This window comes from Nerophis lumbriciformis, linkage group LG24 (assembly GCF_033978685.3).
Source record: "Nerophis lumbriciformis linkage group LG24, RoL_Nlum_v2.1, whole genome shotgun sequence".
Classification (NCBI taxonomy): Eukaryota; Metazoa; Chordata; class Actinopteri; order Syngnathiformes; family Syngnathidae; genus Nerophis; species Nerophis lumbriciformis.
In genome coordinates, this window is record NC_084571.2 from 28630001 (window position 1) to 28656188 (window position 26188).

The 26188-nt window shown below is 40.8% G+C and overlaps 1 protein-coding gene across 2 annotated transcripts in view; it reads right to left on the bottom strand.

The window, feature by feature from the left end:
* Positions 1-26188, bottom strand: part of gjc1 (gap junction protein gamma 1) — a 149751-nt gene that overhangs the window by 120519 nt on the left and 3044 nt on the right. The window contains exons 1-2 of one of the 2 annotated variants that reach the window (XM_072915995.1): positions 24997-25077; positions 11736-12405 (exon numbers count right to left, since the gene is read on the bottom strand). The gene's annotated coding sequence lies outside the window, so the exon portion shown is untranslated. Of the gene's footprint in view, positions 1-11735; positions 12406-24996; positions 25078-26188 lie in introns of those variants that run through there. The other variant, XM_061981891.2, reaches the window with a different exon arrangement.

Sequence of the window (26188 nt, forward strand, 5' to 3'; positions counted from 1 at the left end):
AAGGTCCTTTTTAATAAAATTAATAAAATAAGATAAATAACTTAAAAACATTTTCTTGAATAAAAAAGAAAGTAAAACAATATAAAAACAGTTACATAGAAACTAGTAATTAATGAAAATGAGTAAAATTAACTGTTAAAAGGTTAGTACTATTAGTGGACCAATCATGTGTGATTACGGACTGTATCCCTTGCAGACTGTATTGATATATATTGATATATAATGTAGGAACCAGAATATTAATAACAGAAAGAAACAACCCTTTTGTGCGAATGGGTGTGAATGAGTGTAAATTGGGGAGGGAGGCTTTTTGGGTTGGTGCACTAATTGTAAATGTATCTTGTGTTTTTTATGTTGATTTAATAAAAAAAATTTAAAAAATAAAAATAAAAATAAAAAACGATACCGATATTACATTTTAACGCATTTATCGGCCGATAATATCGGACATCTCTAATATATATATATATACACTGCAATGAGGTTGCGACTTGTCCAGGGTGTACCCCGCCTTCCGCCCGATTGTAGCTGAGATAGGCTCATTTGGAATTTAATGCCTGCAACATGTTTCAAAAAAGCTGGCACAAGTGGCAAAAAAGACTGAGGCAGTTGAGGGATGCTCATCAAAACACTTATTTGGAACATCCCACAGGTGAACAGGCTAATTGGGAACAGGTGGGTGCCATGATTGGGTATAAAAGCAGCTTCCACGAAACGCTCAGTCATTCACAAACAAGGATGGGGCGAGGGTCACCACTTTGTCAACAAATGCGTGAGCAAATTGTCAAACAGTTTAAGAACAACAATTCTCAATGAGCTATTGCAAGGAATTTGGGGGTTTCACCATCTACGGTCCGTAATATCATCAAAAGGTTCAGAGAATCTGGAGAAATCACTGCACGTAAGTGGCAATGCTTGTGAACTTCGACCCCTCAGGCGGTACTGCATTAAAAAGCGACATCAGTGTGTAAAGGATATCACCACATGGGCTCAAGAACACTTCAGAAAACCACTGTCAGTAACTACAGTTCGTCTCTACATCTGTAAGTGCAAGTTAAAACTACTATGCCAAAGCCATTTATCAACAACACCCAGAAACGCCGCCGGCTTCGCTGGGCCCGAGGTCATCTAAGATGGACTGATGCAAAGTGGTAAAGTGTTTTGTGGTCTGACGAGTCCACATTTCAAATTGTTTTTCGAAACTGTGTACGTCGTGTCCTCTGGACCAGAGAGGAAAAGAACCATCCGGATTGTTATAGGCGCAAAGTTCAAAAGCCAGAATCTGTGACGGTATGGGTAACTTACACATCTGTGAAGGCACCATTAATGCTGAAAGGTACATGCAGGTTTGGAGCAACATATGTTGCCATCCAAGCAAATGTCTTTTTCATGGACGCCCCTGCTAATTTCAGCAAGACTGTTTTTATTTACGATTTACACAATACGCCAACTTCATTGGTTGTGGGTTTTGTATATTATAGAACCACTGGGCTTTAAGATGCAACTCGTTATGTGTGAGCTGTATCCTCTTGAGAGCCAGTGTCCTCTGCAGTGGACGTTTGTATATTTTTTGTAACTGACAAATGAAATAGACCAAAAACACATGAGACTCTGTCTCTCTGCCTGATCAAATACTTGTTTTCCCCTCCTATAAAAGCATTAATTTGACCCTTGCGAAAATCTGGTGAACAAAGACAATTAAAAACGACCATTAATGAGCAAATTAAACGTTAAATATAACATCATTGTGGCTATTTTACTATAAAGCAATAAGTCCCGGCAGCCTTTTCTTCCTCTGCCATGCGTGATGCACTTTAAAAGGTTACAAGAACATCTAATGGGCCTCCAGCTTGATGGAGCCTCATTAATTGCCCCCACCCCCACCAGCAGCCTTCCCCAGAGTGTTATTAGACTGTAAATACATTCTTACAGTAGACGGTGATATGGATCCTGGTGTAATGGTCACACAGGTTATTAAAAGCAAAGTATCATAAAGCCTGGATGGATGCTCTTAAAATACCGCAATACTTCATAACTAAGGTCTAAACCAGTGGTCCCCAAGCACCGGTCCGTGGATCGATTGGTACCGGGCTGCACAAGAAATAAAAAATAAAAAATAAATAAATAAATACATTTAAAAAAAAAATTTAAATCAACATAAAAAACACAAGATACACTTACAATTAGTGCACCAACCCAAAAAACCTTCTTCCCCCATTTACACTCATTCACACAAAAGGGTTGTTTCTTTCTGTTATTAATATTCTGGTTCCTACATTATATATCAATATAGTCCGCAGGAATACAGTCCGTAAGCACACATGATTGTATTTTTTGATGACAAAAAAATAATAAAAAAAATACCATTCCAAAGCTTAGTGATGTATCAGATATATCAGATAGTAGGTGGGGGTTTTTTAGCCTTCGCGTTCATATTTTGCTCTGTTTGTTGCATTTTTGTTGCGTTTCGCTTGATTGTAAAATATATCCATCGAGAGGGGGTGTGACGTTCATATGTTGTCAATATTCAGTGTTTTATCCTCCATAGTTAATATTGTAAATCCCACATTCTTTATTTTCATGTACATTCCGGGTGTCTCATTCAGTAAAAGAAATGAAAAATTCCATTCCGTTTTTTAAGGCGGTTTGTCATAACGTTTTTAGCATTCAATCAGACATTATTGTGAGGTTTTGTATAAGTGTTCCTGAAAATAGATATACCGGCCCCCAGGCACATTTTCTTCTCTAAATTTGGCCCCTCCAGTCAAAATAATTGCCCAGGCCTGCTCTAGCTCAACTTCTGATCTATCCGAGGATTATATATTTTTAATATTTTTTAATGTTATTTTTTTGTATGTTTGTTTTATGTCCTTTTTGTCGAAGAAAACGTTCTTTGTTTATTTGGCAAACAGAGAAAATATGCAATATTTCCCCTTCAACAAAAATTCTAAGTGGACTATTTAATAGGATTGAATAGGTCAATAATTCATAACATTGATTTTAATTCATTATTATAATTTGAGCAAAGACAGTTTAAAAAAAAAAAAAACAGTCTGCATGGCAGCTTTGTGTTATAACTTTTTCTAGTAACATTTCACCTGTTCGCTCTTTTATTCCACTTTTTAGTCTGTTTTTTTCCATCTGTTTTTCAATCAATCAATCAATCAAAGTTTATTTTATATAGCCCTAAATCACAAGTGTCTCAAAGGGCTGCACAAGCCACAACGACATCCTCGGCTCAGATCCCAAAGTATGGTTGAGCGACAAGAGGAGATAATCTTGTCTTTTTGATGTTCGTCTCTGTCAGAACTTGGACTGTGGAGTTTTTGTTTTCCCGAGATGCAAGTGAACTTGGATCGGACATGGCTTGAAGGTGGGTACATGATTTATTTTAAACACTAACAAACTACAAAACAGAAGCAAACAAAAGGCGCGCACAATGGCGGAGGTAAAAAACTTGGCGAATGAAAACAAAACTTGCTCTAAGGCAGAAACTGTGAACACGAAATAAAAACACTTACTGTGGCTTGATACGAGAGGATAGCAGGGTTAGAAAAGATATGACACCAGGATGAACAACAGAAAATGAAAAGCTTAAATAACACAGACATTATTAACAACAGGTGCGTGACATGACAGGTGAAAACTAATGGGTTGCTATGGTGACAAACAAGAGTGCATAATGAGTCCAAACGTGGAACAGGTGAAACTAATGGGTAACCATGGAAACAAGACAAGGGAGTGAAAAGCCAGAAACTAAAGAGTCAATAACTAAACAAAACAAAACATGACTAAAACAAAACATGATTACACAGACATGACAGTCTCAGAGCAATCGTCCATTAAAAGGGTATGTACCCATTCATTTGGCTCTTTTTTTTTTAAATTTGTTAATAGCGTCACTGTCAGGTTCAAACACTGATGACATCTATTATACAAGACAAGAAGCAAGGAATTAAACAGAGACCGAATTAAATTTGGCTCAATGAGGAGAAACGCGTAGACCTGTACAGTGTCCCGCCACGCTCTGACGAAAGATTGTACGCCTCCTCTTTTATTTGGACTTTCCCTGATTACATGGCAACAGCTGTTTCTAAAGGGACGGGGGTCGTAAACAGCCGCTCCCTTTGGTCACAAAACAGTTAAAAGAAAAGGTGCTTCCTCTCCGCTTTGTCCATCTCGGGTCAAGACAAAATCTTCCTGTGGATTACAATACATCAAAGAAACCGACACCTTCATGTCGCTTCCCATCCTACACAGTGGAGTTTTACAAGTCTTTTAATTGGTAAGATCAAAGAAAGCTTTTGTCTGCTCGCCGGGAACTCATTGAAACTCAAAATTTGTGATAACTTAGATACAATTATTCTGACAGTCACCATGGTAACACAAAATGTTGCCAACTTAAAGTGCTGCCACAGGCACGAGTGAGACATTTCCGGCGGTATAACACATGTGGGGGTCCGTTGGCCGCGCCGTCTCGTATTTAACGTAAAAAGGCAATCAATTGGCAGTTTTTGTCCTTGGTTGTCATGGTGATGATAATTCACAGGGAGTGAATTACAGGGGAACGCACAAAGGCTGTGATTTGGGTGAAAGGTCACCCAGGAGCCCTGATAGTGCGTTTCATGGCTGCCTTACACAATCTGCGCCTCATCTGTCTTCAAGTGCCAACGCAGGGGTCAACTACAACCCCCACCCCAGCTCTCTCCTCCAGTGCTACTGCAGGAGGTGGGGGGGGTAATCAAGGTGGGCGGGGTCACGTGGCGACAGATGGACCACTGTGCAGAAACGGTTAATATAATAAATGTGCGTCGAGGCTGCGAAGATGAGCGGACGTTGGCGGCGAATGGAGGTGCGCACGCCATTAAAGGCGTCCCCATCCGTGTGTTGTAAAGACCTCCCCGGTGTGAAGGTCTCGCTATTTGGTCACCGTGGCAACATCCATCACACTTTTCTTTGAGAATCCCGCCGCTATAAACGCTCGTTTTCCGCGGCGGCGGGGAGGAAAGTCATCACGGCGGCTTCCTGTGGAGGCGAACGGCGCTTTTCATCACACTGAAGGATGCCAGGTGTGGGTCGCTCCCCCTGGTTAACTGCGCTGAATGATAGTGATGGGATGAAGTGGGGCGGGGGGGTGCTGCTTATGGAAAATATATGACAGTAACACAACCACTGGCCATATTATTAGGTACACCAACACCACAGCTGTGACGACGTTCAGCCTTTTCAAATATTTAGCTCTCCTTGTCAAAGGTGTCAAACTCAAGGCCCGGGGGCCAGGCCTGGACCGCCACGCCGTTTTAATATGGCCCACAAAAGCAATAAAGCACTTAAAGGGGAACATTATCACCAGACCTATGTAAGCGTCAATATATACCTTGATGTTGCAGAAAAAAAGACCTTTTTTTTTTTTTAACCGATTTCCGAACTCTAAATGGGTGAATTTTGGCGAATTAAACGCCTTTCTAATATTCGCTCTCGAAGCGATGACGTCACAACGTGGCGTCACATCGGGAAGCAATCCGCCATTTTCTCAAACACCGAGTCAAATCAGCTCTGTTATTTTCCGTTTATTCGACTGTTTTCCGTACCTTGGAGACATCATGCCTCGTCGGTGTGTTGTCGGAGGGTGTAACAACACGAACGGGGACGGATTCAAGTTGCACCAGTGGCCCAAAGATGCGAAAGTGGCAAGAAATTGGACGTTTGTTCCGCACACTTTACCGACGAAAGCTATGCTACGACAGAGATGGCAAGAATGTGTGGATATCCTGCGACACTCAAAGCAGATGCATTTCCAACGATAAAGTCAAAGAAATCTGCCGCCAGACCCCCATTGAATCTGCCGGAGTGTGTGAGCAATTCAGGGACAAAGGACCTCGCTAGCACGGCAAGCAATGGCGGCAGTTTGTTCCCGCAGACGAGCGAGCTAAACCCCCTATCGACCCTAGCTTCCCTGGCCTGCTGACATCAACTCCAAAACTGGACAGATCAGCTTTCAGGAAAAGAGCGCGGATGAGGGTATGTCTACAGAATATATTAATTGATGAAAATTGGGCTGTCTGCACTCTCAAAGTGCATGTTGTTGCCAAATGTATTTCATATGCTGTAAACCTAGTTCATAGTTGTTAGTTTCCTTTAATGCCAAACAAACACATACCAATCGTTGGTTAGAAGGCGATCGCCAAATTCGTCCTCGCTTTCTCCCGTGTCGCTGGCTGTCGTGTCGTTTTCGTCGGTTTCGCTTGCATACGGTTCAAACCGATACGGCTCAATAGCTTCAGTTTCTTCTTCAATTTTGTTTTCGCTACCTGCCTCCACACTACAACCATCCGTTTCAATACATGCGTAATCTGTTGAATCGCTTAAGCCGCTGAAATCCGAGTCTGAATCCGAGCTAATGTCGCTATAGCTTGCTGTTCTTTCCGCCATGTTTGTTTGTGTTGGCATCACTATGTGACGTCACAGGAAAATGGACGGGTGTTTATAACGATGGTTAAAATCAGGCACTTTGAAGCTTTTTTTAGGGATATTGCGTGATGGGTAAAAAATTTTAAAAAACTTTGAAAAATAAAATAAGCCACTGGGAACTGATTTTTAATGGTTTTAACCATTCTGAAATTGTGAGAATGTTCCCCTTTGAAGAAGAACTGCACTTTTTTTATTTTATTTTGTCTGTCATTCACAATCCTTATGTGAGACAAGAACACACAGGTTTTTTTGTTTTTTTTATGCATTCTAACTAGAGATGTCCGATAATATCGGACTACCGATATAATCGGCCGATAAATGCTTTAAAACGTAATATCGGAAATTATCGGTATCGGTTTCAAAAAGTAAAATTCATGACTTTTTCTAAACGCCGCTGTACGGAGTGGTACACGGACGTAGGGAGAAGTACAGAGCGCCAATAAACACATAATATCTACGGCTTTTCACACACACAAGTGAATGCAACTCATACTTGGTCAATAGCCATACAGGTCACACTGGGGGTGGTCGTATAAACAGCTTTAACACTGTTACAAATATGCGCCACACTGTGAACCCACACCAAACAAGAATGACAAACACATTTCGGGAGAACATCCGCACCGTAACACAACAGAACAAATACCCAGAACCCCTTGCAGCACTAACTCTTCCGGGACGCTACAATATACCTACTACCACCGCCCCCCACCTCAACCGCGCCCACCTCAACCTCCTCATGCTCTCTCAGGGAGAGCATGTCCCAAATCCCAAGCTGCTGTTTTGAGGCATGTTAAAAAAAATAATGCACTTTGTGACTTCAATAATAAATATGGCAGGAAATTATCGGTATCGGTTTCAAAAATTATCGGTATCGGTTTCACAAAGTAAAATGTATGACTTTTTAAAACGCCACTGTGTACACAGACGTAGGGAGAAGTACAGAGCGGCAATAAGCCTTAAAGGCACTGCCTTTGCATGCCGGCCCAGTCACATAATATCTACGGCTTTTCACACACACAAGTGAATACCATCCATACTTGGTCAACAGCCATACAGGTCACACTGAGGGTGGCCGTATAAACAGCTTTAACACTGTTACAAATATGCGCCACACTGTGAACCCACACCAAACAAGAATGACAAACACATTTCGGGAGAACATCCGCACCGTAACACAACAGAACAAATACCCAGAACCCCTTGCAGCACTAACTCTTCCGGGACGCTACAATATACCCACTACCCCCGCCCCCCACCTCAACCTCCTCATGCTCTCTCAGGGAGAGCATGTCCCAAATTCCAAGCTGCTGTTTTGAGGCATGTTAAAAAAAATGCACTTTGTGACTTCAATAATAAATATGGCAGTTATCTCTAATATGTTGGCATTTTTTTCCATAACTTGAGTTGATTTATTATGGAAAACCTTGTTACATTGTTTAATGCATCCAGCGGGGCATCACAACAAAATTAGGCATAATAATGTGTTAATTCCACGACTGTATATATCAGGTTGATATCGGAATCGGTAATTAAGAGTTGGACAATATCGGAATATCGTCAAAAAAGCCATTATCGGACATTTCTAATTCTAACTCCTAAATAGGGGGTCAGCAACTCGCAGCTCTTTAAGTGCCGCCCTAGTGGCCCTTAAAAAAGGAAAAAGATGAAGGGAAAATATTTTTTTGGTTTTAGTACCGTATTTTTCTGACTATAAGTCGCAGTTTTTTTTCATAGTTTGGCCGGGGGTACGACTTATACTCAGGAGCGACTTTTGTGTGAAATTATTAACACATTACCGTAAAATATCAAATAATATTATTTAGCTCATTCACGTAAGAGACTAGACGTATAAGATTTCATGGGATTTAGCGATTAGGAGTGACAGATTGTTTGGTAAACGTATAGCATGTTCTATATGTTATAGTTATTTGAATGACTCTTACCATAATATGTTACGTTAACATACCAGGCACGTTCTCAGTTGGTTATTTATGCCTCATATAACGTACACTTATTCAGCCTGTTGTTCACTATTCTTTATTTATTTTAAATTGCCTTTCAAATGTCTATTCTTGGTGTTGGCTTTTATCAAATACATTTCCCCCAAAAATGCGACTTATACTCCAGTGCGACTTAAATGTTTTTTTCCTTCTTTATTATGCATTTTCGGCAGGTGTGACTTATACTCCGGTGCGACTTATACTCCGGAAAATATGGTATGTTTTTTGTTTGAGGACAAACATGACACAAACCTTCCCAATTGTTAGAAAGCCCACTGTTTAATATGTTTGTGCGTATGCTTCACTGGTGAGAGTATTTGGTGAAGATCGTTTTGTCCTACTAATTTCGGTGGTTCTTGAACTCACCATAGTGTGGACTTTGACGCAACAGTTAGTTTACATGTAAAATCTTCCACTCCTTCTTTGTCTCATTTTGTCCACCAAAAGTTTCATGCTGTGCGTGAATGCACAAAAGTGTTATTGACTTGTTGGGAGTGAGCCACGTAAATAAGACCGCCCACAAAACGGCGCATCCGGAAGAGACTGTCAGAAAGCGGCTTGAAGATGGTCTGTAAAACATAATCTATATGCAACATTCGGCCAAAGAACCCCCATTACATGTTTTGTAGACCACAAGGAAGTGTTTTACATTTAGAAAAAAAATAATAATAACATGACTCCTTTAATGCGCCCTGTAATCCGGTGCGCCTTATATATGACAAAAAGATCGAAAATAGACCTTTCATCGGCAGTGCGCCTTATGACCTATGGTCCTGAAATACGGTACTCTAGCAAATATTTGTTTAGAAAACAAGATAACTGGATTTTTTTTTTTTTAAATAGCTGAGCACGTATGATGTACGTGGAATTGATATCAATGTACAAAATGTATCAAAGTGCCCACCCTTGCTTTGTTGGGTCTGCTCCTGTCTCTGACACAATATGTTACTGCATATGTCAGCAGACTAAATTAGGATCCTTTGTTTGTTTACTTACTACTAAAAGACAAGTTGTCTCGTATGTTCACTATTTTATTTAAGGACTAAATTGCAATAAGAAACATATGTTAGAATAGAATAGAAAATACTTTATTGATCCCTGGGGGAAATTCAGCACCACAGTTCGCTCACAATAAACAATAAACACTTAGGTATCTTTTTTACCGGTACATGTGAATAATATAAATACAGTCTATTATACAGCATTATTCACATGTGAATAATATTAATACAGTCTATTGTACAGCATTATTCACATGTGAATAACATAAATACAGTCTTTTATACAGCATTATTCACATGTGAATAATATAAATACAGTCTATTATACAGCATTATTCACATCCATCCATCCATTTTCTACCGCTTATTCCCTTTTGGGGTCGCGGGGGGCGCTGGAGCCTATCTCAGCTACAATCGGGCGGAAGGCGGGGTACACCCTGGACAGGTCGCCACCTCATCGCAGGGCCAACACGGATAGACAGACAACATGCACACTCACATCCACACACTAGGGCCAATTTAGTGTTGCCAATCAACTTATCCCCAGGTGCATGTCTTTGGAAGTGGGAGGAAGCCGGAGTACCCGGAGGGAACCCACGCAGTCACGGGGAGGACATGCAAACTCCTTATTCACGTGTGAATAATATTAATACAGTCTATTGTACAGAATTATTCACATGTGAATAACATAAATGCAGTCTTTTATACAGCATTATTCACATGTGAATAATATAGATACAGTCTATTATACAGCATTATTCACATGTGAATAATATAAATACAGTCTATTATACAGCATTATTCACATGTGAATAATATAAATACAGTCTATTGTACAGCATTATTCACATGTGAATAATATAAATACAGTTTATTATACAGCATTATTTACATGTGAATAACATAAATACAGTCTATTTTAACAGCATTATTCACATGTGAATAACATAAATACAGTCTATTATACAGCATTATTCACATGTGAATAATATAAATACAGTCTATTATACAGCATTATTCACATGTGAATAACATAAATACAGTCTATTATACAGCATTAATCACATGCGAATAACATAAATACAGTCTATTATACAGCATTATTCACATGCGAATAATATAAATACAGTCTATTATACAGCATTATTCACATGTGAATAATATAAATACAGTCTATTGTACAGCATTATTCACATGTGAATAATATAAATACAGCATTATTCACATGTGAATAATATAAATACAGTCTATTATACAGCATTATTCACATGCGAATAATATAAATACAGTCTATTATACAGCATTATTCACATGCGAATAATATAAATACAGTGTATTATCGAGCATTATTCACATGTGAATAACATAAATACAGTCTATTATACAGCATTATTCACATGTGAATAATATAAATACAGTCTATTATACAGCATTATTCACATGTGAATAACATAAATACAGTCTATTATACAGCATTATTCACATGCGAATAACATAAATACAGTCTATTATGCAGCATTATTCACATGCGAATAATATAAATACAGTGTATTATACAGCATTATTCACGCGTGAATAAGATAAATAAAGTCTATTATACAGCATTATTCACATGTGAATAATATAAATACAGTCTATTATACAGCATTATTCACATGTGAATAATATAAATACAGCATTATTCCCATGTGAATAATATAAATACAGTCTATTATACAGCATTATTCACATGTGAATAATATAAATACAGTTTAATGTACCGTAAGACTTTTTTGTTAAAAATAAAGCCAATAATGACATTTTTTGTGGTCCCCTTCATTTAGAAAAGTACAGAATAGTACCGAAATACTTTTGGTACCGGTACCAAAATATTGTTATTGGGACAACACAAATACACACACACCGAGCAACCACTGGCAGAAATGTAGATCGGCGCCTTTGGTAACCACTACAATTTTTCGTGTAATAATTCATCATGTTGCAACACAAAAAAGACCTTTTAAAAACCGAGATGACCCTTCGCGTGGACACCAATTAAGAAGCGCGTGCACAAAGCTCACTCAGCCCTAATTAATCGAGCGCGAGCACGAGCGTCATGTATATGACAACAAAACCTCATAAGCATTAATGGCAACTTTGACCCTCGCGGCGCGTGCACGACACCCCGACCAAGGGTCACGGGTTCGGCACCAAAATGGACTTTTTTCGGGTCACGTCGAAACAGTTTTTTTTAATAGAAAAAGGTTTTTTTTTTTCTTACCGCTGTGCGAGCCTGTGAAGATGCTGGGTTCGAGAAGCCGAGGAGGAAGAAGACGAAGAGCAGGAAGAGGTTCGGACTTCGCCCGGTCCAAACTTGGAAGATCCGCGGGACTTGTTCCGGTTATGTCTCGGGTGGGTGTGTGTGTGTTATTGCGTGGCTCTCCACGCCACTCTCCTCGTGTCCATAGCGGTGGTCACTACGGGGTCTGCCGCGTAAAAGCGCTGCCAGAACCGGGCCCCCTCCGTGGTACCGGATGATGATGATGAGGATGATGAAGAGGATGGTAGCGGTGGGGTCATTTTGGCTCGGACCGAACCGTCTCGTCCTTCCGCGTCATCAACGCGAGCTCCACCGAGAACGGGCTCACACGTGCCGCCTGGTTCCGGTATTGTCTCCCCCTCCGCGGCTCATCCCTCCTCCGGTGTGGGAGCGCCGCCGAGTCGCCGATCTGTTGCTCACCGGGGAGCAGGGCGCATAACTCAGGTGGGGGTGGAGGTCCTCCTCGCCTCCTCGGTTCTTTTTTTTTTTGTATCTGGATCTCCTCCCTTTCGCGACCGCTGTCGAACCGGGGCTCCGCTTGAGTGACAGCTCGGTGCACGAGCAGGCGCGTCTCCGCAGCGAGCAGGCGCGTGCGCGTCGGTGACCGTGCGCGCTCCCGATGGGTCAGCATCTGCTTGATAGAAGAGAACTATATTAATTTTATAGTTTTTTATATTTTGACTACTAATTATGAAAAAATACTGCATTTCATTCTATTTAGTGTTCTGTTTCATTTATAAATAAAGGATTTATTTGTTATTTTTAGTGCTGTCGAAAGATTATAATTTGTAATCTTTTTTTTTTTTATTAATAGTGATTAGTGATCGCAGAGGCCACCACAGTGTATATGTTTTTTTTATTTTTTTGTAGCTGTATGTAGAAATGGCTGGTTGCATCAGCTCTGCTCTTTTAATGTCTTTAATGTCCTTCGTGTTCTTTGATGTTTCCCTCTTTAATAATAATAATAGATTTTATTTGTAAAAAATCACTTTACATTGAGTAAACAACCTCAAAGTGCTACAGTGTATTTAAAAAAAATAAAAAGACAATACAAATTAAAATAAAATAAAAACTATAACAGTCTAATAGCTAGAACTAGTATGCATATGTCTAAAAAAAAAAAATTAAAAAAAAAGCCTTTTTTAAAAATAAGTGTTTTTAAGCCTTTTTTAAAAGCCTCAACAGTCTGTGGTGCCCTCAGGTGGTCAGGGAGAGCGTTTCACAGACTGGGAGCGGCGGAGCAGAAAGCACGGTCTTAAACATATGTGTGCTATGGCTATGATGTTTTTTTCCCGCTTGGCCTCAGTCTGGACCCCCTCTCCAAGGGCCAAGGCTTAGACTGAATATTTTTTTCTCTCACTGGGATTGTGCTGAAAATCTTAATTTCCCCTCGGGTATTAATAAAGTATTTTTGATTCCGATTCTGATTATTAGTGCTGTCGAAAGACTATTATTTTTAACCCGATTAATCACACTTTTTTTTTTTTTTATTAATAGTGATTAGTGATGCAGTGGAACACCGCAGAGACCACCACAGTGTATATGGTTTTTTTTGTTTTGTTATTTAAAAAAAAATTATTTGTAGCTGTATGTAGAAATGGCCGGTTACATCAGCTTTGCTCTTTTAATGTCTTTAATGTCCTTCGTGTTCTTTGATGTTTCCCTCTTAAACATATGCTTATGTGTGCTATGGCTATGATGTATTTTCCCCCCTGGCCTCAGTCTGGACCCCCTCTCCAGGGGCCCAGGCTTAGACTGAATATTATTTTTCTCTCTCTGGGATTGTGCTGAAAATCTTAATTTCCCCTCGGGTATTAATAAAGTATTTCTGATTCTGATTATTAGTACTGTCGAAAGATTATTATTTTTTAATCAGATTAATCACACTTTTCTTTTTATTAATAAGAGTCAATTATTTGCTTAGATAACTTAAAATGACCTAAAAAAAATGCCCCAATATTTTGACAATATATTTGATCTTTAAATGTTAAAAAATGTTATTCGCTCAAAAGTTGTTTAAAAAAAAATCTAAAGTCCTGTCGCCTTTCAGGTAACCATTTGAGTTTAAAATATATAAATGTTAAAAAATGATAATAAATTGCGTGATTAATCTGCAACTATACATGGTTAATGCATTATATTTTTGTGATTAATCACTTAAGTTAACTGTATTTTTGACAGCCTTAGTTATTATTGCACTTTGCTTGAGTGTCCAGTTTAATGTCTGTAATAAAAATTTTAAAAACAGTATGCAAAAGCAAAAAATATATAGTAAATAGTGCAACATGTTCTATTGTTTTGTATATGAGCCGTGCATTGACTTCACTCTATTTTTTTATGTCCTGTCCAGCCACTCAGGCTGTTGATGTAGATGCCCGTATCGGCTGTACATATTTACTTTACAAAAGATAAGTGTGGGATACTTCTCTTGTTGTCCTATTTGTATTTGACTTCATTAAATTGATTCATTTAATGTTTGGCGCAGCCGGACCGGAGCAGGAGGGGATAGAAAGAAGAAAAAAATAAGACAGAGGGAGAAATTGCAGGGACAAGAAGGAGATAAGACAACAACAACAACAACAAAACAACATCAGTAAGTACGATATGTACAAATATGATATGAAAAGTGATAGCAAAAAAACAGTTGCTGAAGTAAATATTAATAACACAGAAATGACAATGAATATTATTGCACTACAAATGGAGCAATAAAAATACCAACAGAAATAACACTATTGATAATGTATAATAACAATAATAATTACTTCTATTAACATTATTAATTGCTTCAAATGCAACAATACAGAAATGTAATGGATATGTCAGGAAGTGTTGGTGACGAACCCCAAGATGCAGAGATGGCAGGCTGGATGCAGGAAAACATGACTTCTAATGTCGAAAATAAAATGCAGGAAAACAGGAATCAGGAACTAGGAAACAGGCAAACTAGAAACAGCTCACAATACTCCAGCACTGACTGGAGGGCAAGGCAGGTATAAATAGTAGCCGGCTGATTGACACCAGGTGGGACCAGGCTGCCAATCAGCCGCAGGTGAGGAGACAGCGCTCAGGGAGACAAGCAGGAAACTGAACCAAAATAAAAGCGCTGACAGGAAATAAAACCAACAGAGATAAAACTGAAACATAATGCCCCGGGCTGATGTAACAGTTGGTTGGGGGGCGCATAATAAATGAAAATAACATAACATAACATAACCAAACTGTCAGTGACAAGCCTGACAGTAGCCCCTCTTCCGGTAACGGATACCAGATGTTTCTAGAAAAACAAAAAAAGTCCAAAGTCACGGGAGGGCGGAGGGAGGACAAGGCGGTGGGCCGCCAGGCCAAGTGTCCCCGCAACAAGCGGGGAAGTGGCAGGTGGCGGCGACGAGTTGAACCCCACCGCAATTGGCGAGGCGGTCGCCCATGGAAGGGCCACCTCCGTGGCCGACAAGAGGGCCGTGTGCGGGTGCCTGATGGCGGCGCCAGAGGAGCAGGACCACCAGGGTAGATGGCTGTGTCCACAGGCCCACCGGGGATAGAAGTAGCTGTGCCTCCCCAGCTGCACAGCTCCCCCCTCAAGGGACGAATCCAAGACATCCCTAAATAGGCCCACAAACGACAGGGATGGGTGCAAGGGAGCTTGAAAGGAGGCACAACATCTCCTCGATTCGGCCATCAGCGCAAGGATCCTGTCAAGCCTCGCCGCCATAGAAATCTCCACGGGGTTCCTATTTGGCTGGAGTATTCTGTCAGGAAGTGTTGGTGACGAAGCAAGGAAACTGAACCAAAATAAAAGCGCTGACAGGAAATAAAACAAACACAGAGGAAAAAGTAAAACATAACCAACCTGTCAGTGACAAGTCTGACAGGATACTTGAATTAGAAAAGAAAGCCGATAAAGAGCGGGGGAAGAAAGCGGAGCGGACTATATTAACCTTATAGATTGTTATAACGGGACAACATTAATATATGTTTGATGAAACGTGATTATATGCATGAGTGTATATGTATGTGTGTGCATATGTACTTATGCATATGTGTGTATGAATGTACGTATGTTTGTATGTATGAATATATGTGGGTATGTGCATACGTATGCATGTATGTTTGCATGTACAATATATTTGCCTCCCAAAGTACGGCCCCAGCCACCCAGAAAACCCAACCCAAAACAGCAGGTGCGTTACCCAGGGAGCGAGGGACCACCGGCCCCAAGTAGGCAGGTTTGCAAGCGACAGGACCCACCGTGACAGCGGCAGGCCATAGACAGACATCCACGGCCGAGGACAAGGCACGGGATAAGCAGGAGAGAACCGCCCACGAGAGACCACACTGAATGCGGGCAGAAAGACGGGACACCCCGCCCCTAGGGGCCCAGAGGCTCTTTGCAGCCGGACGGGAAGACCTTCCTTCCCCCACAACCAACCGGCTATTACGATATATGAAAATGTAATTAAAAGCAATATTAGCACCATGTAGGGCTGCAACGGTTAATCGATTAATTTAGTTAGAAAATAGCTTTGATTTATATTCTGTTATTTTGATTATGCGTTTAATATGTGTAATTATTAAAAAATTAAAACAAATCTGGAGTTTCCGCATGGCCGCTGAAAGAGAGTGAACATTTTATAATTGTTTTCATTGTATTCATGAGCAAATGTAAAAGTGCAATTTCAATGTTGACAATGAGCACTTATTACAATAAAAAAATATGAAAGTTATGGCAAGCAGAAAAATTGTTTATTTCATCTATCCATCCATCCATTTTCTACCGCTTGTCCCTTTCAAGGTCGCAGGGGGTGCTAGAGCCTATCAGCTGCATTCTAATTTCCCTAAAATATGCATCGAAACTTTCAAGTGTGTTTACTCTTAACAAGATAATCGATAGATTACTTGGTTGCTAAAATAATCGATAGCTGCAGCCCTTGCAGTGTACAATTACATTATCTTGAAAACACAGTAAATATGGTGAAATAGTGCAACATTTTGTACTTATTGTATATGAGTGGTAAATTGACTTGACTGGAGGCTATTACAATACTGTATATGGAATGTCATTAAAGGCAATATTAGCAATGATTAATCGATTAATTTAGTTGGAAAAAAGCTTTGCTTTATATTCTGTTGCTTCAATTATTCGTTTAATGAGTTAGCTTCAAGCACACCTGGGGAGTGAAAACCATTTCAGGTGACTACCTCATGAAGCTCATCGAGAGAATGCCAAGAGTGTGCAAAGCAGTAATCAGAGCAAAGGGTGGCTATTTTGAAGAAACTGGAATATAAAACATGTTTTCAGTTATTTCACCTTTTTTTTGTTAAGTACATAACTCCACATTCATAGTTTTGATGCCTTCAGTGACAATCTACAATGTAAATAGTAATGAAAATAAAGCAAACGCATTGAATGAGAAGGTGTCCAAACTTTTGGCCTGTACTGTACCAGTTAAGCTTGTAAGTTAAGGTACTACCTGTCAGGTTCAAACACCGAACTATCTATTAAACGAGACAAAAAGCAATGAATCACGCAGAGACAGAGTCCAATTTAGCTCATGAGGAGAAACGTCTGGGGCTGCACACTCAGTTACAGTCTCCCACCACGCTCTAGGGTACAGCCCCCGCGCTCCTCTATTTATTCAGGAGTTCCCGAGTTAACATCACTGCGGCCGCTTCTGAAGGGAGGGGTAATGCAAGCAGCCCCAGTAGATACAATACGTGATTACTCAGAATGGAAATGTGCGGACACTCGTGATTACGCCCTGTCTCTGTTTTGTCTGCGTTGAGGTACTCGAAGTCCGTCAGGGTCTGGAAACAAACTGCTGCTGCGAGACAACTCGCAATGGAAGATTACAAGTTGTGTGCCTTTGCACAGATAGAAAAGTACAACTTGAGCACCATAGATAATAACTATAGCAACGGCCTTTAAGCATAAGAGTTGTGTGATAACTTATACATAATTATTCTAACACCACCGTACTTACCTGCTCAGTGGCCTTGTGGTTACAGCGTCCAACCTGACCCCGGCCGAGTCATACCAAAAGACTATAAAAATGGGACCCATTACCTCCCTGCTTGGTAATCAGCATCAAGGCTTGGAATTGGGGGTTAAATCACCACAATGATTCCCGAGCGCGGCCACCGCTGCTGCTCACTGCTACCCTCACCTCCCAGTGGGTGGAAGGTGATGGGTCAAATGCAGAGAGTAAGTTCACCACACTTAGTGTGTGTGTGTGACTATCAGTGGTACTTGAACTTTTTAACTTTAATTTACAGCGCCATTCCAACATAGTGACTTTGTTAATCCAGCAGATGGCGGCATTATGAAACACTGACAATACGAAGGTCCTGAGAATATTAATAATAATAATAATAATAGATTTTATTTGTAAAAAGCACTTTACATTGAGTAAACAACCTCAAAGTGCTACAGTGTATTAAAAAATAAATAAATAAAAATAAAAAGATAATAAAATACAATTAAAAATAAAAACTAGAACAGCCTAAAAGCTAGAACTAGTATGTATATATCTAATAAAACACTTTTTTTTTTTAAAAGAAGGGTTTTTAATCCTTTTTTAAAAGCATCCACAGTCTGTGGTGCCCTCAGTTGGTCAGGGAGAGCATTCCACAGACTGGGAGCGGCGGAGCAGAAAGCCTGGTTAGCCTGTCCGCAGCGGAGGTGTCGTGTGGAGGGTTTGGGGGTGAGTAGTTCTCTGAGGTAGAGGGGGGCATTTCCATGGAGGCCCTGGTGGGTTAGTAGGGAGACTTTGTATTCAATCCTGAGTGGAACAGGAAACCAGTGAAGGGATTTGAGAATTGGTGCGATATGGTCGTATTTCCGCACTCTCATCAGGATCCTAGCAGCACTATTCTGTATGTATTGCAGCTTCTGGATGTTCTTGCAAGAAGTGCGTTGCAGTAGTCTAGAAGTAGTCTGACAAGTCCCGACTTCAATCCCGGGCTCGGGATCTTTCTGTATGGAGTTTGCGAGTTCTCCCCGTGACTGCGTGGGTTCCCTCCGGGTACTCCGGCTTCCTCCTACCCACCAAAAACATGCACCTGGGGATAGGTTGATTGGCAACACTAAATTGGCCCTAGTGTGTGAATGTTGTCTGTCTATCTGTGTTGGCCCTGCGATGAGGTGGCGACTTGTCCAGGGTGTACCCCGCCTTCCGCCCGAATGCAGCTGAGATAGGCTACAGCACCCCCTGTGACCCCCCCAAAAATAGGGACAAGCGGTAGAAAATGGATGGATGGATGACACAATGTCATTGCAGTGTCAATACAGCTAGTGTGTTAATTATATTTATATAGTGTGAAATATATATTTATATAGCGCTTTTCTTTAGTGACTCAAAGCGCTTTTACATAGTTAAACCCAATATCTAAGTTACATTTAAACCAGTGTGGGTGGCACTGGGAGCAGGTGGGTGAAGTGTCTTGCCCAAGACCAGTGTTGGGTTAGTTACTGAAAACCAGTAACTAGTTACAGTTACTAGTTACTTTATTTCAAAAGTAACTCAGTTACTAACTCAGTTACCCACACCAAAAAGTAATGCATTACTGTGAAAAGTAACTATTTAGTTACTTCTTTTTTTCCCCCTTTTTTTTTTAAGGCTCCCATTAATGCCCTTTTAGCCTTCATTTCAGTACTGTTATTGCACTGGAGAATAATACAATCTGTTGATCAACTTGACATGCATTTGCATCACTGAACTCTGAAAGCAATGTGGTCTACACACAACACACAAAGACAAAGATATGTTTCAAAGGGCCAATTTATTTCAGGCCAGAACAAATTGACAAAACTATTTTAAATAGCTGCAACATAATGGCACCTTAACTTTAACTTTAAGTAGATAGGATCTTTGATCCAAGACACAACTTATATTTAACTAAAATGTTATTTTCTTTGTGCTCGACAAAAGAAAAGTATTGAGAATGTCTCCATGTTAAGAAACTAGACTTCTGGCTTCGCTTCGTTAGTTGTTATGAGAGTAGCGTATGTGTGTGTGTGGCCCTTTAAGATATGACAGCATGTGAGGTGAGTGAGTGGGCGAGAGAGGTGAGGGAACGGCGACAGTGAGTGCGTGCAGGTGCTCTAGCTTGGTGGATGGCTGCGTCCAATAAAGTCACAAAGTTGCAACAAACCGCCGGCCTCGTCATTCACCCTCAGCTGTAAAGACCCACTTCCGGGTAAAGTGAAGGTTGTTAGCCCCGAAGTACATAGCCCCCCCGCCCTCACCCACACCTTTTATTTTCCTTGTGACACAGAAGGACGACACTGCAGCGCTGCAATAAAACACACTCAGATCTTCTGTTTCTAGCCGATACTACATAAAAAATTACGTAAAATAACGCAGTAACGCATCATGTAGTAACGGTAACTGATTAAAAAAAATAACGAGTTACCGCCGAAACTAACGGCGTTACTTTGTAACACGTTAGTCCCAACACTGCCAAGGACACAAATGGCAGTAACTAGGATGGCGGAAGCGGGGATCGGACCTGGAACCTTCAAGTTGCTGGCACGGCCGCTCTACCAACCGAGCTATACAGCACCACTAGTGAGTGTGCCTTACACTCACTGAGGAGTCAATGTCATTTACAGTCATGGCGTGACCTTATTTTGTACATGACTATTTGGGAAAATTTAGTTTTGTGGGTGTTTTAAAAAAAAAAAAAAAAATTGGGGGTGTGGCTGCGGAAGTCACGTAGTCATGTGGTGGCGTCTATATCTTGTCGGACCTCCATTTGTCACAGGGCTACTGGATGGTCGTGGAAGTGTGTGCGCGCCACGTAAAAGGACATGTTTAACAAGGTCAAATAAAATCTGACATACAAACTCCGTTTCCATATGAGTTGGGAAATTGTGTTAGATGTAAATATAAACGGAATACAATGATTTGCAAATCCTTTTCAACCCATATTCAATTGAATGCACTACAAAGACAACATATTTGATGTTCAAACTCAAACTTTATTTTTTGTTTGCAAATAATAATTAACTTATAATTTCATGGCTGCAACACGTGCCAAAGTAGTTGGGAAAGGGCATGTTCACCACTGTGTTACATGACCTTTTCTTTTAACAACACTCAGTAAACGTTTGGGAACTGAGGAGACACATTTTTTAAGCTTCTCAGGTGGAATTCTTTCCCATTTTTGCTTGATGTACAGCTTAAGTTGTTCAACAGTCCGGGGGTCTCTGTTGTGGTATTTTAGGCTTCATAATGCGCCACACATTTTCAATAGGAGACAGGTCTGGACTACAGGCAGGCCAGTCTAGTACCCGCACTCTTTTACTATGAAGCCACGTTGATGTAACACGTGGCTTGGCATTGTCTTGCTGAAATAAGCAGGGGCGTCTATAGTAACGTTGCTTGGATGGAAAAATATGTTGCTCCAAAACCTGTATGTACCTTTCAGCATTAATGGCGCCTTCACAGATGTGTAAGTTACCCATGTCTTGGGCACTAATACACCCCCATACCATCACAGATGCTGGCTTTTTAACTTTGCGCCTATAACAATCCGGATGGTTCTTTTCCTCTTTGGTCCGGAGGACACGACGTCCACAGTTTCCAAAAACAATTTGAAATGTGGACTCGTCAGACCACAGAACACTTTTCCACTTTGTATCAGTCCATCTTAGATGAGCTCAGGCCCAGCGAAGCCGACGGCGTTTCTGGGTGTTGCTGATAAACGGTTTTCGCCTTGCATAGGAGAGTTTTAACTTGCACTTACAGATGTAGCGACCAACTGTAGTTACTGACAGTGGGTTTCTGAAGTGTTCCTGAGCCCATGTGGTGATATCCTTTACACACTGATGTCGCTTGTTGATGCAGTACAGCCTGAGGGATCGAAGGTCACGGGCTTAGCTGCTTACGTGCAGTGATTTCTCCAGATTCTCTGAACCCTTTGATGATATTACGGACCGTAGATGGTGAAATCCCTAAATTCCTTGCAATAGCTGGTTGAGAAAGGTTTTTCTTAAACTGTTCAACAATTTGCTCACGCATTTGTTGACAAAGTGGTGACCCTCGCCCCGTCCTTGTTTGTGAATGACTGAGCATTTCATGGAATCTACTTTTATACCCAATCATGGCACCCACCTGTTCCCAATTTGCCTGTTCACCTGTGGGATGTTCCAAATAAGTGTTTGATGAGCATTCCTCAACTTTATCAGTATTTATTGCCACCTTTCCCAACTTCTTTGTCACGTGTTGCTGGCATCAAATTCTAAAGTTAATGGTTATTTGCAAAAAGAAAAATGTTTATCAGTTTGAACATCAAATATGTTGTCTTTGTAGCATATTCAACTGAATATGGGTTGAAAATGATTTATAAATCATTGTATTCCGTTTATATTTACATCTAACACAATTTCCCGACTCATATGGAAACAGGGTTTGTATTTGCGGCTGTGGGATCCATCAGATTGTGGTGTACCTAATAAAGTGACCTTAAAAAAAGGTCATGTGACGGCAGCAGGAAGAGACAAGTGTGATTGAGTCACAGACCCACCAGGGGCGGGGCGGGCGGGTAGGCGTGGCGACAAGGCCTCGCCACAGGACGGGATCAAGGACAGGTAAGCGCGGCGTGATGGATTCATCGTGGAGGGGAAAGGGTGAGTAATGAGGTGGTGAGAGCAGATGGATAAAAACTTAAAGGTTCGTCTTGGCCCTTGCTAAACCCTCCACAGGGGGGAAAAAAAACAAAAAGAACTCTCTTTCAGTCTATATTTAGCGTGAGGACCACAGATTGTAACAAGTGCTCGGGGCCCTCGCGTTCAGACCGGCAAGAGGAGCGGCTGCCATCCGTCTCATGGCTCGGGGCCGGGAACAGTGCCGGCTCACGCCAGAGCGCTGGAGGAGTGATGGAGGTCACGTCAGCTGAAGTCAGCCTTTCCTGTCGGCTGCCCCTCACAGCGGGGTGAGGAGGCGGGGACGAGGGGGGGGGACTGGGCATTAAAGTAAATAAAAAGCTCTAAACTGTAAAAAATGTCACATTTTACTTTGAAAAAAGAGCCAAGTTCTCAGAATGTTACCCTAAAAATGCTGGTTGTTTTTTTTACTGTATATAGAGAGAAGGAATAACATTATAGGGGTGGGCCAAAGTTAAAAGTTAACCAATGATTGTCACACACACACACTAGGTGTGGCGAAATTTGCCCTCCGCATTTGACCCATCCCCATGCTCACCCCCTGGGAGGTGAGGGGAGCAGTGAGCAGCAGCAGTGGCCGCGCTCATTGTGGTGATTTAACCCCCAATTCCAACCCTTGATGCGGAGTGCCAAGCAGGGAGGTAATGGCTCCCATTTTTATAGTCTTTGGTATGACTCTCTCAGGGCGGACACTCTAACCACAAGGCCACTGAGGAAAGGCAAACTAAAATAAATACATAGAGTGGGGTGCAGGGACCCCTGGAGGTGGTTGTAGGGCGGGGAGGGGGTCAAACTCATTTTAGCTCAGGGGCCGCATGGAGGAAAATCTGTGCACACGCGGGCCGGACTATTAAAATCAAGGCATTAAAAGTAAAAAAATAAAGACAACTTCAGATTGTTTCCTTTGTCTTACTTTGGCCAAAAAATAGAACAAACACATTCTGAAAATATTACAATAGAAATATAGAAAAAAAGTTTATCAATCAATCAATGTTTGTCTCAAGGGGCTGCACAAGACACGACTGTTTAGATCCATGAAGGAAAGAAGAAAGTGTTCCACTGAGGATTGAATACAAAGTCTCCCTACTAACTCACCAGTGCCTCCATGGAAATGCCCCCCCTCTACCTCAAAGAGCTACTCACCCCCAAATCCTGCACACGACACCTCCGCTACGGACAGGCTAACCTCCTCCAACCTCCGGGGATAAAGCTGCGAACAATGGGAGACCGGGCTTTCTGCTCCGCCGCTCCCAGTCTGTGGAACGCTCTCCCTGACCACCTCAGGGCACCACAGACTGTGGATGGTTTTAAAAAAGGCTTAAAAACCCTTCTTTTTTAAAAAGCCTTTTTTTTCCTTTTTTTTTAGATATATGCATACAAGTTCTAGCTATTAGGCTGTTCTAGTTTTAATTTTTTTTAATTTTTATTATCTTTTTATTTTAATTTTTTGTAATACACTGTAGCACTTTGAGGTTGTTTACTCAATGGAAAGTGCTTTTTCCTTTGTCTTACTTTGGCCAAAAAAATAGAACAAACACATTCTGAAAATATTACAATAAAAGTATAGAAAAAAATACCAGCAGCGGTATAGTTTATCAATCAATTAATCAATCAATCAATGTTTACTTGCATAGCCCTAAATCACGAGTGTCTCAAAGGGCTGCACAAGCCACAACGACAGTTTAGATCCATGAAGGAAAGAAGAAAGTGAATGAATGTTTATAAGTGAATACATTTCCATATGTATAAAATTGTTATCGTTTGTATTTTTTTTTTTTATGAATTAAGTAACGTTTATGACAACCTTTTTCTAAAACACAATATAGAATGTGAGATATAACAGGATAATGCATACACTTATAATTTGTTTACAAAAAAAGAAAAAAGAAAAAATTCACTGTGGGACCATATTTTTATGACTTGACCTGGGGCCCTATTTTGAAAATTCCTGATGGAGTATTGGTGCGTGCAAAACAGCAGCAGGCGGCTGTGGCCTGCGGGCCGGGTCTAATACTAATCAAATATCATCCCAGGGGCCATAGATAATTCATTTGTGGGCCAGATCGGGCCCACAGGCCTTGATTTTGACACCCCTGCTGTAGATAGAGAGTATTAATAACATTATAGGGGTGGGCCAAAGGAAAGGCAAACAAAAATAAAAACATATAGTGGGATGCGGGGACCCCTGGAGGTGGTTGTAGGGCTGGGATGTCAAACTCATTTTAGCTCAGGGTCCGCATGGAGGAAAATCTGTGCACACGGCATTAAAAAAAATAAAAATAAAGACAACTTCAGATTGTTTCCTTTGTCTTACTTTGGCCAAAAAATAGAACAAAACACATTCTGAAAATATTACAATAGAAATATAGAAAAAAAGTTTATCAATCAATCAATCAATCAATGTTTGTCTCAAGGGGCTGCACAAGACACAACGACAGTTTAGATCCATGAAGGAAAGAAGAAAGTGTTCCACTGAGGATTGAATACAAAGTCTCCCTACTAACCCACCAGTGCTTCCATGGAAATGCCCCCCCTCTACCTCAAAGAACTACTCACCCCCAAATTCTCCACACGACACCTCCGCTCCGGACAGGCTAACCTCCTCCAACCTCCGGGGACAAAGCTGCGAACAATGGGAGACCGGGCTTGCTGCTCCGCCGCTCCCAGTCTGTGGAACGCTCTCCCTGACCACCTGAGGGCACCACAGACTGTGGATGGTTTTAAAAAAGGCTTAAAAACCCTTCTTTTTAAAAAAGCCTCTTTTTTTTAGATATATGCATATAAGTTCTAGCTATTAGGCTGTTCTAGTTTTTATTTATCTTTATTTTTATTTCAAAAATGTTTAATACACTGTAGCACTTTGAGGTTGTTTACTCAATGGAAAGTGCTTTTTACACATAAAATCTATTATTATTATTAAAGTGAATGAATGTTTATAACTGAATACATTTACATATGTATAAAAATGTGTTATGTTTTCTATTATTTATTTTTTTATGAATTAAGTAACATTTATGACAACCTTTTTCCAAAACACAATATAGAATGTGAGAATGGGTACATTTGTCATTTGTTTAGTGGGACCCCAGAAATTCACTGTGGGACCCCATTTTTATGACTTGATGGGGTCCCTTGGACCCTATTTTGAAAATGCCTGATGGAGTATTGGTGCGTGCAAAACAACAGCAGGCGGCTGTGGCCTGCGGGCCGGTTCTAATACTAATCAAATATCATCCTGGGGGCCATATATAATTAATTCCCGGGCCGGATCTTTGACACCCCTGCTGTAGATAGAGAGAATGAATAACATTATCGGGGTGGGCCAAAGGAAAGGCAAACTAAAATAAATAGAGTGGGGTGCGGGGAGCCCTAGGGGTAGTTGTCGGGTGTCCCTAGCTAAATGACAGATAGTTAATAGTAATGGACCCTTATTAGGTTCAATTGTACACTCTCAGTTACATTAACATTGATATTATACATGTGGACTCATAGATAGAAATGCTGTTAAATGTAGCTTTGATGTAGCAAGCTACTTTTGCCGTATAGCTTGTAGCTTAGCTCGCTACATTTTCCGAGTAGCTTGCCCCTCACTGCTCAGGGGTATACACTATATTGCCAAAAGTATTTGGCCACCCATCCAAATGATGAGAATCAGGTGTCCTAATCACTTGGCCCGGTGTATAAAATCAAGCACTTAGGCATGGAGACTGTTTCTACAAACATTTGTGGAAGAATGGGCCACTCTCAG